The 19,937-nt window shown below is 37.1% G+C and overlaps 1 long non-coding RNA gene across 1 annotated transcript; it reads left to right on the forward strand.

Annotated features, from left to right (window-relative positions):
• The first annotated feature begins 7,758 nt into the window (after window positions 1-7,758).
• LOC149211856 (uncharacterized) lies at window positions 7,759-16,716 on the forward strand. The gene is made up of 4 exons (XR_016250729.1): window positions 7,759-7,793; window positions 15,073-15,170; window positions 15,286-15,447; window positions 16,355-16,716. It is a non-coding gene; the product is annotated as an uncharacterized LOC149211856 (long non-coding RNA).
• The last annotated feature ends 3,221 nt before the right edge of the window (window positions 16,717-19,937 follow it).

Raw genomic sequence — 19,937 nt, forward strand, 5'->3', positions numbered from 1 at the left:
GTCAAGCACTCCATTGATCTGACCTCAGGTGCGCCACTACCCAATGGAAGAATCTATCGGTGCTCCATTCTGGAGAAAAATGAAATCAAGAGGCAGATTCAGGAGCTGCTGCAGAAAGGTCACGTTCATCCGAGTGCATCACCTTGTGGAAGCCCGATCCTGTTGGTACAAAAGAAGGATGGGACTTGGAGACTCTTTATTGACTATCGGGTGTTGAAAAAGATCATTGTTTTAATAGGTACCTGATCCCATGGATTGATGACCTCCTGTACCAACTAAAGGGGGAAAAATATTTCAGCAAGATCGATTTGAAGTTAGGATATCACCAGGTACCAATCGAACCCTCCGATGTGTGGAAGACTACATTCAAAGCCAAGGAGGGCCTTTTTGAATGGTTAGTTATGCCATTCGGATTGAGGAATGCTCCTGCAACCTTCATGAGGCTAATGGATGACATATTACGGCCATTCACCAACTCATTTGTAGTGGTATACTAGGATGACATCCTGATCTTCAGCCAGAGCTGGGAAGAGCACTTCCACCACATCCGACAGGTTCTCCAAACACTGCGGCAACACAAGTTATGTGCCAATTTGGAGAAATGCACTTTTGGCATGACCCAGGTTCAGTATCTGGGATACATTGTTGATGAACAGGGGTGCATGTGGATCCAGCCAAGATCCAATTCATTCGGGACTGGCCCTCTCCAACCACTCTAACAGAGCTCTGCAGCTTTCTAGGTCTTGCCAACTTCTACCGCAGGTTCATGTTGGGATTTTCTCATATCACTTGGCCCTTGAGTCAAGTCAACAAGGGAGGAGTGAAAGCAAAATTATTTTGGTCTGAATCTCAACAGAAGGAATTCATAGAATTGAAAGATCGCCTCTGCTCGGCACCAGTGCTCACATTTCCAAACTTGCAACAACCATTTGAGTTTGAGATAGATGCCTCTGACTATGCTATTGGGGCAGTTCTTACTCAACACAGGCATCTAGTGACATGTCACAATGAGACACTTTTAGACATAGTCCAAAAGTATCCCACTTATGACAAAGAGATGTATTCCATTGTGAAGGCTTGTTGACAATGGAAACATTAAATTTTGGGGAAGGAAACGGTCATCCACATAGACCACCGACCCCTCCAATTCATACAGACCCAAGGGAAATTTCAGAATGATTGCCATCAGAAGTGGTCCACATACTTGTAATAGTTCCATTTGAATATCAAGTATAAGAAGGGAAACACCAATAATGTTGCAGATTGCCTTAGTCGACCACCGATCATGGCATTAACCACTGTGCTCAACTCTTGCGGGCACGAGACTTTTGATTGGACACTTCTCTATAAAAGCGACCCAGAATTCAGCCACACATACCAGACACTCTTGGAGGGTCAACATGTTCTAGATTTTCACCTCCAGGATGCCCTGTTATGCCACCTAGGTCATCTTTGTGTTCCTTCAAGTGAGCGTGCCAAGATGATTTAGGAAGCACACTACAGTTGGGCTGCTGGGCATTTCGGGGTCGAGAAAATGGTGGCAGTATTGTAGAAGTTTTTCTATTGGCCAAATCTTCGACAGGATGTCGGGAAGTACATTAGATCATGCACTGCCTGCACCATTTCGAAACCGACCATCAAGAAGCAAGGCCTCTATACCGCGCTGCCTACCCCTAGTCGACCGTGGGAATCCATCTCCATGGATTACATGTCAGGCCTTCCTTCCAATAAGCATGGAAACGATTGTGTTTTTGTGGTCATCGACATGTTCTCGAAGATGGCCATTATGGAGGCCTGCAAGAAAAATATCACAGCAGAAGCCACCGCTAAACTCTTCTTTGAATGAGTGTGGGTACACTTTTGGATCCCACAATCTATCATCTCAGATCGGGACAACAGGCTCCTCAGTACATTTTGGTCCAGTCTCTGGTCGATGCTGGACACCAAACTCACTAAGTCCACGGCCTTCCATCCTAAAACTGATGGCCAAACAGAGGTTGTCAACAGGATGATTGTACACATTCTACGCATGTACAACTCAAAGCATCCACGCACATGGGACAAGAGCCTCCCCTATGTTCAACACAACTACAATCGGGCTCTCCACAACTTGATTGGCCATAGCCCTTTTCAAGTGGGATTGGGATTCTAGCCACTATGTCCCATTGATGTGGCCATGCCATTTGCAGTGACTCACATAGATTCGGCTCATGTCCAGTTCGAAACAGATAAGACAAACAACTTCATTGAGCACATCCAACATATTCACCAGCAGGTCCATAACATTATGGAGAAATCAAATACCAATAACAAGCAGCGACATGATCAACATTGGGTGCCACACAAGTTTCAGGTGGGCGACAAAGTCTAATTGCATTTGCAAAAGGAACACCTTACCAGAGCCTATCAGAAACTCAGACCACTTCGATATGGTCCTTACACCATTACCAAGGTTGTGGGCGATAATGCATTTGAGCTCGGCATTGCCCCATTCCTTAGCTTGCACCCAATGTTCAATGTGGACCACCTTTGGCCATACTTTCCACCATTACTAGAAACATCTGACGTTGCAAAACAACTCACACCGACATAGTTAAATCCAGATTGCATGGAATAAGCTGCAACTGATCAGATCATGGACACGCAGATCAAGCACACTCGCCAGCAAAATATCCAACTGTATCGAGTTGTCAAAGCAGGCAAACTCCTTCACCAAGGCAAGTGGCTCACCAGGGACCAAGTTCAGCAGAAGTTTCCTCATCTCATGGAGGAACTCAATGCAATGGGGACCATTGCTTCCTAAGGGGGGACAAATGATCCAAGTGGATATTGGTGGCCACCTACCAAGTCCACTTGGACCCCCACGATTGTTTCTTTCAGCTTTTCAGTTTCCTTAATTGTAGCACAATTTACTATTTTTAGTAGTTTTTCAGGTCCTGAACTTCCAAAGCCATTTTGAGGCCCTCAACGACGTTTTTTTGTGAAACCTAGGAGCAACATGGGTCCATGGACCGATGTTGCTCTTCCAAAAGTTGTAGCTCTTGGATAGATCTTTCTAACGAGATACTGTTTGTGTCAAACGGAGATCATATGCCAAAGTTACGACCTCGGGAAGTTGATGTACGAATTTACCCAAACAAGGCCCACAGTTTGGCGTTTCATCTTCTAGGGTTAGGGTTTTGGATGTTTAGGGTTTTCCATTATTTCTCAACAATAAATAGGCCTTCAAGCCTCATTGTAAGATAGTTCAGAGGCATGTAGCCGCCACATCCCTTCTCAGAGATAAGCTACCATCGCCCTAGCTAGTTTCTTTCCATTTCTATTTATAAGCATATTTCAGTATTTTATAGTAATGAAATGAAGTATTATTTCCGTTGCATATCTGTATTTATGGTTATCTCTGTAATTTGTTGCGTTCCTATTTAAATCCAGATCAATGAATATGACTGTGTTATATCTACATTCCATACATCATGAATATGACTACGTCCCATGCGTTGACTGCAGTTGCACCTCAGGATGTTAATATGAACCTGTGTGCTTCATGTTATTACTGCAACTTCCATGAACCTGCGTGCTATTATATTACTGCTCCTTCATGTTATTACTACGGCTTCCATTCTTTAATATTGCGTATACTATAGCAGCATACATGTTAGTGCAATGACAGTGTTATGTATACATATGTATACTATATCAGTCTCTCTGAAGCTACATAACAACATGTTAATGCTATGACTGCATACGTATACTTTATCAGACTTTGCGTTCCTCATCATGTGTGAACTGTGTATAATGAACAACATATATGGCATCACGTTGACTGTGTGTATAAGTCTTCATTGCAGCATATTAGCTTAGGGTTATGAATATCATATATGGCATCACGTTGTAGGTGTCTCCATTGCTGTGCGTTAGAACTAGAGCATCATAGGCCACCATATATTCTCATGGTGTCTCTCTCCTACTCCAAAAACCCAAGATGTGGAGAGGAGGAGATCACCTCAAGAATGCATATTCGAATGACATCAAATCCTCTTCTATTTATACCAAAAACATATAGGTTGAATAGACATGATGTTTGGGCTTCTTGAGCCTATGTAAGAGTTGGTCGGCTTGATAATAATTACTTAATCAAAATAAAATCATATCTCCATAAATACTTATCAGAATCGGATGATCTTTGGATCAATCCTACACCTCTCGATGAGAGGGATCCAATAAAAATACCAACTGCCATAAATAAGCTGACCCACATGGAGTTTGGGCCTAGTTTCCAATTTTAACAGAGATAAATAGACAAATAATGATAGATGGAGAGAAGGGGGGAGAAAAGGAGAGAGGGATGGATATAGTAACATAGTTAGAGAGAGAGAGAGAGAGAGAGAGAGAGAGAGAGATGGGGGAAGCGAGAGGGGGAGTTAGGAGAGAGAGGGAGAAAGAGGAAGGATGAGAGGGAGGAGGAGAGTGATGGGGGAAGAGAGAGGATTGGAGAGAGACAGAGTGATGGTGGAAGAGAAAGAGAAGTAGGAGAGAAAGGGAGAGAGACAAAGGATTATGGAGAGGACTTGAGAGAGAGGAGGAGAGAGTGATGGATAGGTAGATGGATTTGGAGGGGGAGAGAGGGAGGGTAGAATAGATATATAGAGGGTGATAAGTGGAGAGAGAGAGGGAGTGGCAAGGGAGAGATGGAGAGAGAGTGTGTATGTTTGGGGGTGAGATAAAGAGACAAATAAGGAGAGATAGATAGAAGGAGGGAGAGAAGGAGAGAGAATGAGGGAGGGATATAGTAACAAATTTGGAGAGAGAGAGAGAGAGAGGATGTGAGAGAGTGGAGAGAGGGAGGGAAAGAGAAATGGAGTTGGAAGGGGATATAGAGGGATGTAAGAAGAAAGACATAGAGAGAGAAAGGTGGATAGAAAGAGAGGGAGTGATAAAGATGATGGAGATAGAGGGAGAGAGGGAAATAAGAGGAAAGAGAGATAGAAGCGGGGGATAGGGAGAGAAGGGGAAGATAGAGATATAGAAGGAAGGTGAAGAAAGGGAAGAATAGAGATATGGAGAGAGGGAGGGAGGGGACAAATATATTGATATATATGGAGTGAGAGAGTGTGTGTATTTGGTGGGCTGAAATAGAGGGACAAAGAAGGACAGATGGAGAGAGGGAGGGAAGGATAAAGATATTGATAGATATGGAGTGAGAGAGTGTGTGTATTTGGGGGGCTGAAATAGAGGGACAAGGAAGGAGAGATGGAGGAGGATATAGATATATATGGAGGGGGGGGAGAGGGAAGAATATTTCTTGCACTAGATCCATTTATTTCAATGTAGATGTTAATTTCTAATCCTATTTGATTTCTTGCACTAGATGCATTGATTTTAGTGTAGATATTGATTTCTAATGATATTTGATTGCTTGCACTAGATGCATTGATTTCAATGTAGATGATTTCTAATCCTATTTGATTAGTTTCACTAAATGCATCAATTTCAGTGTAGATAGTGATTTCTAATCCTGTTTGATTACTTGCACTAGATGCATTGACTTCAATATAGATGTTGATTTCTAATTATATTTTATTGCTTGCACTAGGTTCATTGATTTCAATATAGATGATTTTTAATCCTATTTGTTTGCTTTCACTAAATGCATTGATTTCAATGTAGATGGTGATTTCTAATCTTATTTGATTGTTTGCACTAAATTCATTGATTTCAGTGTAGATGTTGGTTTTGAATCCGATTTTCTTACTTGCACTAGATGCATTCATTTGAGTGTAGATGTTGATTTCTAATCCTATTTGATTTCTTGCATTAGATGAATTGGTTTCAGTATAGAAGTTGTTTTCTAATCTTATTTGACTTGTTGCATTAGATTCATTGACTTCAATGTAGATGTTGATTTTTTATTTGATGTAATTGAATGTATGATCATACATTAATTTTAAAGTGATTGGATTAACAATGTGCATTGATTTCAATGTAAGCACAAAAAATTATTGACAATGCACATTGATTTTTGTGTTAGAGTAATTTAACCTATTAATATTGGAGAGTAAGAGAGACAATGTATGATGTTTACTACAAGGAATCAAGCTAAAGATTTAAAAGGTTTACGATTTCAATTGTCCTTTTCATATAATCGATATGAAAAGATGACAAAACTAACAAGGGTGACAATAAGAATAGTAGAAGAATATAGTTTGAGATTGATCACAATGATAAGACTATTTGTAATTGACTACATTCCTATTATTCACATTTTCTATCATTTAACACTATTATTGTCTCTTTGCATTCAAAATTTTTATTTCATCATTTTTCATCATTAAAGTTATCAACAATATTTATCATCTCAACAACTGAGGTACCTAAGCAAACTTAAAATTAAAAATGACCAAATTAATCTCAAACATATTTAACATATTTAAAATGTTTATATTAATATTAGATATATTTAAATAGCAATGATAAAAGTAATCATATTTTCGATATATTTTCCTTGGCCGCACACGACCAAAACCAACCTAGATCCATCTTAACTCTGAATCTATCAAGCGTATAGAGGGATCAAATCTCTCAAGGTGGAAAACTTTCCTCAAATTTTTCACTCAAAAAAGAGGTTTTCACCTCGAGATATTTGATCCCTCTTGACACTTGATAGATTTGGAGTTAAGATGGATCTAGGTTGATAATTAAAATAAGTTGTGGTGAACTGACATTGCAATATGGTTGATTAAGCTTATTTTAACTAAACTCTATCATTTTATCCTCTATGGTAGTGATTAAACATGAACTCCTCTACTACAGTGAAAAAGGGCACATGTTTTCTAATTCAATGTACGCTTTTTAGAAGAAACTTTCAATGCAAGTTTTAGTCCACTTCTTATTGATATTTATACATGCTTATCAATAAATGCCATAGTAAATTTTAATTAATGGTTATCAACAAGTGGCATAATAAATTTTAATTATATTTAATAAATTTTAAATGTTAAATATGGTTTAAATATAGATTTAGAAATACAAAAAGTTATTATTAAAAGTCTACATCTTTAATGAGATTGAAATTTGTAATTAGAAAAAAAAGTGACATTTTCCAATAAGAAAAAGGATATACATAATAATAAATGTTGTATGCATCTTTAAAAAAATTTGCATTCTTTTTCACCAATAATTAATAATATTGAACAATTTATAAAATTATACCACAATTTTATATACTTATTAAGTGGCCATGTTTTATATACTAAATTTATAAAATTATACCACAATTTTATATACTAAACTTGTATATATATTGATATGGTATTCATAAACATATTTAGGCCCTTCCTTCGAAAGAGACTTCAGTCGTCCTTTTGTTTCTTTTGTTTCTGATATTGACATCTGGTGTCCACATTCAGGGGGAAATTGATTGTTGATATGTATCATGAAATTTCTGTTTATTCTCAGCAATTTCGGAGAACCAGCACCACCCTTCTGCTTTCCATTGACATCTGTGCGCGCCGGAGTCTTTTACGCCAGAATTTCAAGAAAATGCGTTTGGAATTCATTTGAATTTTTCATGGAGTTTATGGCACTGAACATGGAGGACACCAGAATGGTCACAAGGACATCTGTGCACACCCCGCCAGAATTTCAAGAAAATGCGTTTGGAATTCGTTTGAATTTTTCATGGAGTTTATGGCACTGAACATGGAGGACACTAGAATGTTCACAAGGACATCTGTGCACACCGGGGTCAGAAATTTTTCGCCCAGGTTCTCAGAATTCTTCTGTTTACATTGCAGGTTAGTGCTCTTTATCTCAATTTTACCATCAAATTTTTCCCCTTCACACTCCTACACTGTTTTCCTTTCAGCCGCAAACCCTAAATCCTCCATCTGCTTCTGCTAGGGTCTTTTGAAATTACTGTTATTTCTTTTAAATGAATCTATGAAACCAGCACGTACAACCTATTGCAAGCCAGCTATTTAGTGCTGGATAATTCCAGTTGCCTACACTTGTTTAGAGCAACTCCACCGTTTCAACCAAGTGAAATTCCTGTTGTAATTGAAGGGATTTGCAATTTGTTTCGGCCTTTTTATTTGCTCTAACAAATCCAAATGTCATAGTAATAAGACTTTCAATCACATAAGAGCGTGAGATTCCTCTGAAATGTGTCATGAGATTATATCTAAGAAGTTTTAACTTTTAACCCAATCTAGGTGCAAGACAGTATGATACAACTACATCTACATTTGCACATAAGCCTTTCCACAATGATCCCCACACTCATCCAGAAATGATACCACTGTTTTGTAGTGCGCAAGCATAAAGTCACGTTTGTGTTGACCAATGAGCAGCATGGGGCTATATGCCAGTCAACTCACTTGAGGGTGGGAAGGCCGGCTTTCTATTCGGATAACAGTACAAACATTTTTCAATTGACATGAACATTATCCAGTCGATACCCCATCTAAATTGAATTCATTTTCTGAAATCCCCATCCTGTCCTGTTGCTGCACAATTACATAGCCTGAAAGATATATTTGTTAGCAAGAAAGTGAATAGGACAGAACATATACCTAGATTGTTTAAATGATAAAACCATCAATCACCAGCAGAAGCATCAGCAGCATACTCTTCTTGTTTTTATCATGTACCATATTCATTCACAACAGGGTCATTGAAAATATTCTTACAACACAATTCATTCTGATAAGTGAACAAATGTATGCATGTTATAATTGTAGCTGCACAAATTAGGAGGTGCGCATACAAAAATGTACGCTGGTGCATAATTTAGTTTCCAATAAACTTCAATTTATTGTTTTCACAAAAGAAAACAGCCTGAGCCAATGCATTCCCCTAGTATGTATGAAGTCCCATGCATATAAATTAATGTGAATGGAACAAGCAAAGTCATGCAATGCAATAATGGGGTGTTTTCCTTTAGAATCTTAGACCAAAACTACTGTGAAATTTTGTTTTTCCATGCTTATATATGACATACATGTTCTAAACTTTCGTTGGTCATATATTAAAAAACAGTGTTCATAGTACTGCTTCACACACAATATGTATGCAAGAAAGTGAATAGGACAGAACATAGACCTAGATTGTTTAAATGATAAAAGTGCACATGATCAAAGAAGTTCAGCACCATGGTCTTAAATTGCAAGAAGTGATGCAACTTGAGCAATGATTTGAAACTAAAGGGAAAATAATATTGAGGAATACAGACCTGTTTAAAGAGGAGATTCATGAGATCTTCTGAAGGAAAATGGTCAGAAAGTGTGTCACACTCAATTTTTGGAGTCAATCCAAAATCTGATGCACTTTTGTCCTTCAGCCTCAGCCCGCTATCAATTCCTAAAAGTTCACCCTGACTTTGAGCATTACTGAGCATCCCAGGATATCCAGCATTTTGTACCAACCTGCTTGAAAGATTTGGTCCTTTCCCAACAAATCCAAAACTCCTAACCTGTCCTGGATCTTGCACAACAGGAACATTCAAGCCCTGGGTTCTATGAGAAGCTTGGCCATGACATGGGCTCAAGATAGCAGTAGCTGTTTGACTTAAATCTTGATTCATAGACACATTTTGCACTTGCCAACCTTGCCTACCACTCTGGCTTAAATTCTGACCAATACCACTTGATGTGCCAAAACTTATTCCAGAACTACTTAGAGTTGGAGAACCAACTATGTCACTTATGCCACCCAACCTTTTAATTCCTGAAATGTTCATTCCACCTTCAATATTAGATGTTGTTAAAGGGGAAGATAAACAAACAGTACTGGAAATGAAATAATCATTTCCTTGGAGAATGTGCACATTCTGGCTCTTATAGTCTATAGTTGACATCCGTCCAATTCCTGCTGGTACATTAGATTCAGTTGCACCCAGGCCATATGCTGGCATTGGCATACGGTTTAATTGCCCTGAACCAGGAGCACCAATAATATTATTGCCAAGACTGCTATTGCCATTGGCTAGAGAAGATAAAGTAGCCCTCCCCCTAATTTCATTTGGAAGGACTTGTGGCCCAACAATACTGGCAGATGGAAAATTCAGGACTTGTCCACTCTGAAGCTGAGAACCTTGAAGTTGTCCGCCAGGTTGCTATTGTGCTGTAGATCTCTGCAGTTGTTGTTGTTGTTGGTTTATTTGATGTTGCTGTTGTTGCCATATCAATTGCATCACCATCTCATTGTTTTGAGGATTAGATGTTCCATTGTTGTTTATCCCACAATCCACACTGCCAACTTCTACACCTGTATTGTGTTGCTGTTGCAGCATAGAAAATCCTGCAGATGTATCGTTGGTCGGTAAACCCAAATTTCCAAAGGAAGGAATATGTTGCTGTGGCTGGCAAAATTTCTTCAGCTCTATGCTTCGCGGGAGTCCCTGAAGTAAATTTCCCTGACTGTTCATCAATGGTTGTCCATCCAAATTTCCCTCTATTTAAAGGATTAGAGTTTACACAATGAAATGCTGCTTGTCCAGCCTTCCAAGTAAACCCATAGGTCCAACACCTGCTTCTGTAGTTCCCCCAAAAGAAGAGTTCATTCCACTTTGCTGTTGTGCCACTCCACTTAGGCACAACGTGATTGTGATTAAATAGAAAGGATCTAGCATAAACTCTAATAGCAGACTTTGTGGAAGCTATAGTTCCGCACAATGTGACAACCCCATAAAAAAAGAAAGAGTTGCTGAAAGGTTCAACATGAGGTCAAATGAGTTCAATGAAGCCAATTACATCTAAAAAAGACATGCCCACTTCCATAGGAAACAGAGAGCAATAGGCATATAAGACAACCACAAAATATTTTAATCACGTTAATCTAAGATGAATTAGATAGTGAACCATCGAAATTTCCTGCATGTTGCTTATGGTCTTATCCTTTTCTAAATTCATATTGGAAGTGCGGCAAATCATAGTGAGAACGGGATCCTGAAGGATGGCTTAGCACACCTATTTAGCTCAAGACATTTATTTTCCAAAATTTTATGTACTAGAAGATGCTTTCTTTTCCCCAAAATGGTTATTAAACTAAAGAAAAAGACTTATATTTAAGACCTATCATTTTGATTTGATCAGTACCTTTCAGGTTCTAACATCTTTTACGAACACACAATCTTCTAAAAAGTTTCTCTGTCTTAAACTTGCTCTTTTTTGCACAAAAACAGTTAGAATTTATATTCTAAAAAACTGTGGCTAAACCATATAGCGTAGGTTTACAAGAAATATATAGTTTTAGGCAGACATATCATGGCTGAATGATATAGCTTTAGCTGTTGCATTTGCTTTCTCCATTACTGGTCATATGTAATTATTAAACCCAGTAATGGGGTAAAAGATAATTTAGTATCTGCAGTTTATATATATATATATATATATATATATATATATATATATATATATTGGAATGCTTCACATAAACATACCTCTAGATAATTTAGTATCTGCAGTTTATATATATAGATATATATTGGAATGCTTCACAGAAACATACCTCAAGGGGCTGCAGTGCAAAGAGAGGCTTCCTTTGGCTTAGGTGCCAGGTTTGAAGGTTATTCCATCGAAATTTCCTGCATTTTGCATATGGTCTTATCCTTTTTTAAATTCATCTGATGGAAGTGCGGCAGATCATAGTGAGAACGGGATCCTGAAGGATGGCTTAGCACTCAGTTGATTTAACAATGAACCATTACTTTATTGGCCAGAAGTACTTGTTTTCAAAACAATGGTTCCATTAATGAAAATATTTTAATCCATTACAACAAGAAATGGGCTGCAATCTGCAATTAAGATAAACTAAATCACACCCTTCACCGAATTCTGCATATTTTGGTTTATATTTAAGACCTATCATTTTGATTTGATCAGTACCTTTCAGGTTCTAAAATCTTTTACGAACACACAATCTTCTATAAAGTTTCTTTGTGTTAAACTTGCTCTTTTTTTGCACAAAAACAGTTAGAATTTATATTCTAAAAAACTGTGGCTAAACCATATAGCGTAGGTTTACAAGAAATATATAGTTTTAGGCAGACATACCCTAGAGTGCACAGATAAGTATAAATTATCCAAAAAATATTGTGGAGGCCTATCCATGTCATTCTACTCTGAATTCTGCATGTGTGCTGCTTAAGAAACTGACATACTAACAATACTATTAGACAAAACATGGTATGAGAACACATTTTCAGAGAAAATTTTGATTGTGCACACCTAAGGATAGGTAGGAGGCGAGGTCATTCAAAGCCCTTCATTTCAGTCTATGAAATTACATGGGTTGGTAAAGATAAAATTATATCGAAACTGACCACATTTTTTTAAATGTCCTGTTTAAAGAAATGAGAAAATGCGAGGTAAGCGTTGGAGAAGCTTGGCGACTAAGAGGAAACATGGCCACAAGAATGACCTGGTTCAATTCCGGGGTAAGGAGAAATTGTTTCTTCCACGGTTGCACTGTTGAATCCATCGATAGTATAAACATGTAGCTTTCCCCTGCAAACAAGGGGAAACGGAAGTTGTATACGATGAGGGTGTGTGGCAGAAGAGGAGATTCATGAGATCTTCTGAAGGAAAATGGTCAGAAAGTGTGTCACACTCAATTTTTGGAGTCAATCCAAAATTTGATGCACATTTTTCCTTCAGCCTCAGCCCGCTATCAATTCCTAAAAGTTCACCCTGACTTTGAGCATTAGTGAGCATCACAGGATATCCAGCATTTTGTACCAACCTGCTTGAAAGATTTGGTCCTTTCCCAACAAATCCAAAACTCCTAACCTGTCCTGGATCTTGCACAACATGAACATTCAAGCCCTGGGTTCTATGAGAAGCTTCTGGCTTAAATTCTGACCAATACCACTTGATGTGCCAAAACTTATTCCAGAACTAATTAGAGTTGGAGAACCAACCATGTCACTTATGCCACCCAACCTTTTAATTCTTGAAATGTTCATTCCACCTTCAATATCAGATGTTGTTAAAGGGGAAGATAAACAAACAGTACTGGAAATGGAATAATCATTTCCTTGGAGAATGTGCACATTCTGGCTTTTATAGTCTACAGTTGACATCCGTCCAATTCCTTCTGGTACATTAGATTCAGTTGCACCCGGGCCATATGTTGGCATTGGCATACGGTTTAATTGCCCTGAATCAGGAGCACCAATAGTATTATTGCCAAGACTACTATTGCCATTGGCTAGAGAAGATAAAGTAGCCCTCCCCCTAATTTCATTTGGAAGGACTTGTGGCCCAGTTGTTCCATTCCCCCCTGCTTCGGTTCCCAGAGTTAAGAAAGGCGCTGATCCGGATCCTGTGAAGGCTACGAAAACCTCTCGACATGAGGTTCCTAAAGTGCAGAGAGAAACAGAGATTGATGTCATGTCGCAGTCGCAAGATGCTGATGATGCTGTGTTGGCCAGGCAGTCACATATGAAATACTAGCTAAGGAAAACCCCTGGACTTGGTAAGTAGTTCTCCCTCTATTTACTATTGTATATTTTCGGTTGTATGAATGTTTAAACACTTGCTCATATAAATCTTAGACTCCACTGTACCAATTTAAACCTTTTTCTTTCGTCAGATTTCTCTGGATTTACCTCAATTAAACCCCGAAGGTCAAGTAGAAAACATATGTCAAAGAACTTTGGTGGAAACTCTGCTACATAGTAGATGTAATCGATCACCAATTCTCTGCTACCATTTTTAATGCTTTATAAGCCCAAAATAACATATTTTATTCTGAATATGCTAAAAATAAATGTGAATCAGGAATTCCAAGTAGAATGATGATAATGGGCTTTTTTTTCCAAGGAAAAACCTATAAGGTAACCCAAGGGATGCATGGCATATCTAGTAAACTTGTTGGTGTAGATTAGTGCATCTAGCTCGAAGATTTGAACTTGGTACCTGTTGACAGGAAACTAGAATAATGACGATGCATCGCACTGCAAATTCTAATAAACAGGAGAGTATCTCAACCCACGTACCATTTACTTCCACAAATGATCCTTTACATTGGCTAAAGGGTCGTAACAGTTGATCAATGTTTACTCATTCAAGACTTTAACAAATGATAGCATTGAACTACCATTATACATTGTGCATTCTAATTAGTGTATACATTTCAAGGTGTTGCTTTAGACTCCCTTGACCTGCTATATAGAAGAACACCTATGCTACAAAGTGCATTTAACTGCCATGGAACTGCTATATAGATGATTATGCATTCTAGGCCGTCACTGGAGAATGATTGTAACTATACAGTTTACCACATTCCAAATGATGTTATGAGAGGATGCATCAAGTTGCACCGTTGCATATTGCAACTATATTGAATACCACATTCCAGATAATATTATGAGAGGATGCATGGGATTGTTACATAGACAGTCGTACATTCTTGGATGCTGATCTTTTCTGTTTCTGCTGTTTCGATATGCAATTTGATAATGCTTATGCCTATTTGAAATTGGTTGTCAGATTCACAAAATATTGATTAAAAAGTAATTGTTGGTCGCATATTAAAATAACATAGTAGTTCTTTAAGTCAAATAATGCATTGACCATAAGGAGTAAAGCTTATATTTTACTCTTGAAAAAGAGTTTCAGTTGCCCTAGCATTGGTAGGTGGTACAAGGCTATTTGGATGTAATGATTTATTAGCATGTATTCTTTGAAGGTATGATAATTGCACCCCTTGCAGCAATATAAGTATTGGGTTTTTCAAAGTAAGAAAATGAAAGTTTTCTCAAGGTTTTTGAGTTTTTTACAAGTTTTTCGTCACCACCTTGATGTTTTTGACGAGATGACTCAGTTTTTGCATTATTTTCTTATATATGTTGCTTGTCTTCATACTTTTATCTCTTTTGAATCTTGATGTCATATTTTGGATTCCATTTACATGTTTATTTAACGTTACTTGTTACCATGGGTGAGCTTCAATGTCCTTGAACAAAACAGAAAAAATGTTCTAAAATGTGATACAAAATTCACTTTCTACAGAAAATAGGTTATTTGTTGCCTTTGTGCTTCTTATGATATTGGTGAATATATTAACTTGCAGTTCCAATTTTCCTATATGGGATTCAACATTACTTGTCAATAACTGGTTCACTTGTTCTTATACCGTTAGTTATCCTACCAGCAATGGGTGGGAGTGATGTAAGTAGCTTATATTATTCTCTTACTTCCTGTACTTTATTTTTCCTTCATACATTAAATAGCTAGCAGTCTATTTGCAATAGCAAGATTCCAATGACAGTTACCATTATAACAGGATGACACTTCAAGGGTGATATCTACTGTGCTTATGGTATCCGGAGTAACAACACTGTTGCATTCATATTTTGGTTCAAGGTTACCATTAGTCCACGGGGGTCCTTCGTTTACCTGGCTCCTGCTCTAGCTATCATCAGAATTTCAAGGTCTCAATGAACATGTAAGTCTATTGTTTTCCTATCTCTTGTCTTTTGTATCAGTCTTCTGCGTGGTGTAGTCTCAATGCAATCCATTATTATATGCTTTATTATTGCTATGTTCTCTGCACAAGGCAGACTATAGTTATAAGATTTCCTATCTGTTGTGTGGGCACTGAGCAAATCCTCAAAACTTCATGCAACAGACAATCATAAACTACCACAGTTTTGATGTTATGAACCTAGTTTTTTAGGAACCTGACTATTATGTGCCCAATACTGATATAGACCCAAAGACTGTACTAACACTGTAATAATAGCAGGTTGACCCAAGTACTGCACTAACACTGGACTACTAGCAGGTTGAACATAACAACAACAACAACAAAGTTATACAATAACAGTTATAATGCAGCAATAGTAGAGGTAACTTCATTGATAATACTGGCAAATCAAGGAAAGCAAATTGTGAAATTCTGATTTGTAGTGGGCACAACACTCAAAATCACAACTAAATAATAGGGATTTCAGCACAGGGATTCCTCAAAAGATAAGCAGATTGGTGAACATAAGTAAATAATCTGAAGTTTGAACTGTAACTAAAATCCTGATATGATTCTGCTATCAAATGGGGTTCTGATACCATTGATGTGAGCCAACCCAGAATTCCATAAACTCAGATCGGTCTAACTGTCCGCACTACTCTATACCTTTGAGAATTCCAATGAAGGAATTAAGAGTTTTATTCATAAAGGGAAGCAAGTTCGAAACACTATGGCAACATCAATCTCAGGTAATTAGTCAGGGAATTTATTGACTTAAGGTTGTATTTATTTTTCTTAATTTATTGCAAATGTTGCTTTGGTTTTCAATATTTTGTCTTTGAATCTCGCAATGCACAAAACTTTTGACACCAAGGAAGAACTGTAGGTACCTCTGCATTTGAGGGAGTTGCATATCACTACTGATAGTGTGTTAAAGATTCCAACGTCCATAGGGCAGCTGAATCAAATGGAGAAGATTGTCTTGGAACCTGACAAAATTCTTGGAAACGCAATGTCTAATTCAACTGTGTGGTCAGGGTTTAGTGCCCCTGGTCCTGAAAACACAATGTCTAATCCTTCAATTGCATTTCCATAATATGAGCATAAGATGTCTATACTATGTTGTAAGTTTATGTTGTAAGTTTTGAATGGAAAGTATAATTATAAAATAGTTTGGGTTGGAAATTATGACTCTGTAAATTATACAGAAAAAGAGGAAAGAAATTTACTGGTTGTGTATTCATGCTCTACTTGTATTTTATTGTTCTCTATTTGTAAACTCTATTTGTATTTTATTGTTCTCAGAATATACTTCTTTGTTACTGTTAATAAATAATTCTAGTAACAATTCAATGACACTTAAAATCAAAAGTTTCGATAAAAACTAAAATCAGAAGTTACAACTAACAATAATGCTTATATTCAAGGTCTAAATATAAATGATCTGAAAATGAACAAATAAAAAAGAATGCGCACAATAACACATGGCCTTTTGTCAGGAAATTTTTCTAGTGGTATAAAAACTCCACCATACATGATACTCTGTTTTACCGTATAAAAATAAGTATGACAGGGTGCTCTGTTTCATATTAACGGTGCATTAGGCTACACTGATTTCATATGGAGGATCTCAAGTCCCTTACAGCAATGTCGTGAACTCCCTTTTCACATTTTTCTGTTTTCTCTGGATGGAAACTCAATCCTTTGTTGCTCGAGGAAGAAAAATCATTATTCCGGTTTTCTTCTATTTCCAATATTAAACAGATCTACAACCCACCAAATACACTTCATTTAGTTTCCCACATACTGAAATCTTCAATCTCCAACTGTAGTTATAGTTATTTTCCCCACTTGCAAACTTCACCCTTTAGTTTTCAATCTCAAATCTTGATGTAGTATTTTGGCTGGACATTTTACTCTTAATAAGACAATTTAGAATTTAAATCTTCTACGGTATATATCTCAATAGGAAAATTTCCAAAATTTATGTAATGTCGTTGTCGAATAATCTGGAATTAAAACTTGAAACTTGCAAGAAATAATTTACGCAGTAAAACCTTGTCATAAACGAAGTTATTTCAGAAATTTCATAAAAAAATTATGTCCAATATTCCATAATACCATTCACGGAAAATAATTTACTGCGATAAACCCTAGATACCAAATAAAAATATTCCAGATACAATAAATCATTCAAAACATAGCGTCGATTCTGAATGAGGATTTCACTGGACATTTAATAATTATTTCCAAACCATGTCTGCCCAATACGAAATAATACAATGAAACTCCTCGCTGCAATGGCCTACATGACTTCTACACAACTGTTACTGATAATGAAGCTTACTTGTGGACCTTGGCTGGACCCACCCAAAACACTGGTAGTATTGGGTTTAAATTCAACAATTCTAATTTAATAATCTATCGACCTCTCTTTGTACCTTTTGGGACAATTGCTAGTATATTAACTGTTTAAGGCAGGATGAATTTTACATTATTATTTTAATGTGCGACGAAATATAATTAATAAAACATATCCCATGAACATAATTTAGAAATTTAAAGAGTAATCTTATAATTTTCATTCATAAAGATAATAATTATTACTGAAATCCCATTAACTATAATATATAATAAAAATTTAAACTGTAATAATCATTACAATATATAAACTATATAATATATAATAAAAATTTAAAGTTGTAATAATCATTACAATATATAAACTATGTAAAAATATAAAAATATAAGAATGTCATGAACAAACTCATAATCAAATTTCGTGTAAATCATTTTTAATATTCTTTAATAAAATATTTTATAAGTATATGCCATGGATACTCACTTTCCATTACCTTATAAAAGACACACAAAAATATTGTATTCATACATATCTTTATAGTAAAGCAAGGATATGAGCTTAGTTTCACATGTACTCCTTCGATTTTCACTAATACATATTTATAAAAGTTCCAAACTTTTCAATACAAAGACATTGTCAAAAATCAAAATAATGATCGAGGTTTCAAACCTTCTGAATCTTTTCATAGTGAAATTATAAATTCAGAAAATGCAGTATCATTTGAAAATGTTATTATCATTGATATTTTAAAACATATCTAACTAATAAAAAAATTAGTGTTTGAACTTTGTTAAAATTAGTGTGTGAGAGATTTTTTGGGTGCACAACAGTAGCCCCTAGTGCAATCTGAGTACTCCTTCCATTTCCATCGTCCTAGGAGGGGGCCTCCTTCTCCTCCTCCACCAGAGATTTTTGGGTTCACGAAGTTGATCGGCAATAGTATTAAATGTCTAGCAAGGAAACTCAACACAAGTTTGTAAAGAAACTTGACAACATCCCCACAGTCGCCCTATGTGTTGAAGATTCTTGCAGATCTGCTTTAAACTTAGCTAAAAGAGGGTTCATCGGTCAATTTATAGTGCTATGGCCTTCTCCCAAGGCTATTGAGGCGTGGGTATAGAGGAACTGGCGACCACTAGTAAAGGAAGGCATCATAAGCTTCTTGGTTGGTAAAGGCTTTTTTGTCTGTTTTTTATTCAATATAAGACAAAAATATCATCTTTAAGAATAGACCATATTTCATGGGACCTCAGGGTATGTATCTAAACTCATGGTCACCAGATTTCGATCCAACACAAGATGTGCCGTCAGTAGTTCCAGTGTGGGTGCGCTTCCCTCACCTTCCACTGCATTGCTGGAACCTGAAGTCACTAGAAATGATTGGTAACACCCTAGGAAAATGCATAGACAGAGCAGAGAGAAGGGAACAATATTCATGTGCAAGAATATGCATCGAAGTCGACTTAGAAATAGGGTTACCTGAAGCCATAAAGTTAACAATAGCAGATTGGTCTTATATCCAAGAGTTAGACAACGAGCAACTACCATTCAAATGTAGAAACTGCCATGAATATGGGCATTTCGCAAGATACTGCCAAAAAAAGGAGGAGGAAGATCTAGAGAAGTTGAAAAGAGAAAAATGGATCTAGGTTCAGAAAGCAATCAAGGCCAAGGTGAGTAACAGGAATAAAGGGAAAGAGGTGCCGATGGAGTCTTGAACTCCCTTAATAGGAATGGTTCAAACGGAAACAAGAGGAGAACAACCAAAGACAACGGCCTCAACAAACCCATTCAAAACCCTCAACACTTCAATAGAAACTCCAGAAACAAAGATAGAGGAGATTGAACGACAAGTTCCCTCACTCAAAGTAGAAAAGAAGAACATAAAAGTAAACCAACTTGACTCACCAGCAGGAACCTCCTCCTGTGACAAGGAAAAAATCCCCAAAAACCTCTGGGTCATCAGAAGACGAGACATTCGAGAGACCCTTTAAAAGAGTTGGAAGGAAATCTCATAAGGAATCTAGGGAAGAAGAGGCGGAGAGGTAAAAAATGCAAGGCAACCAATCCACCATTGAAATGTCTGTCGGGAGAAAAACGAGAACAA

This window comes from Pinus tabuliformis, chromosome 1_1, assembly GCF_031772625.1.
Source record: "Pinus tabuliformis cultivar Carrire ecotype Pingquan chromosome 1_1, CPIR1, whole genome shotgun sequence".
NCBI lineage: Eukaryota > Viridiplantae > Streptophyta > Pinopsida > Pinales > Pinaceae > Pinus > Pinus tabuliformis.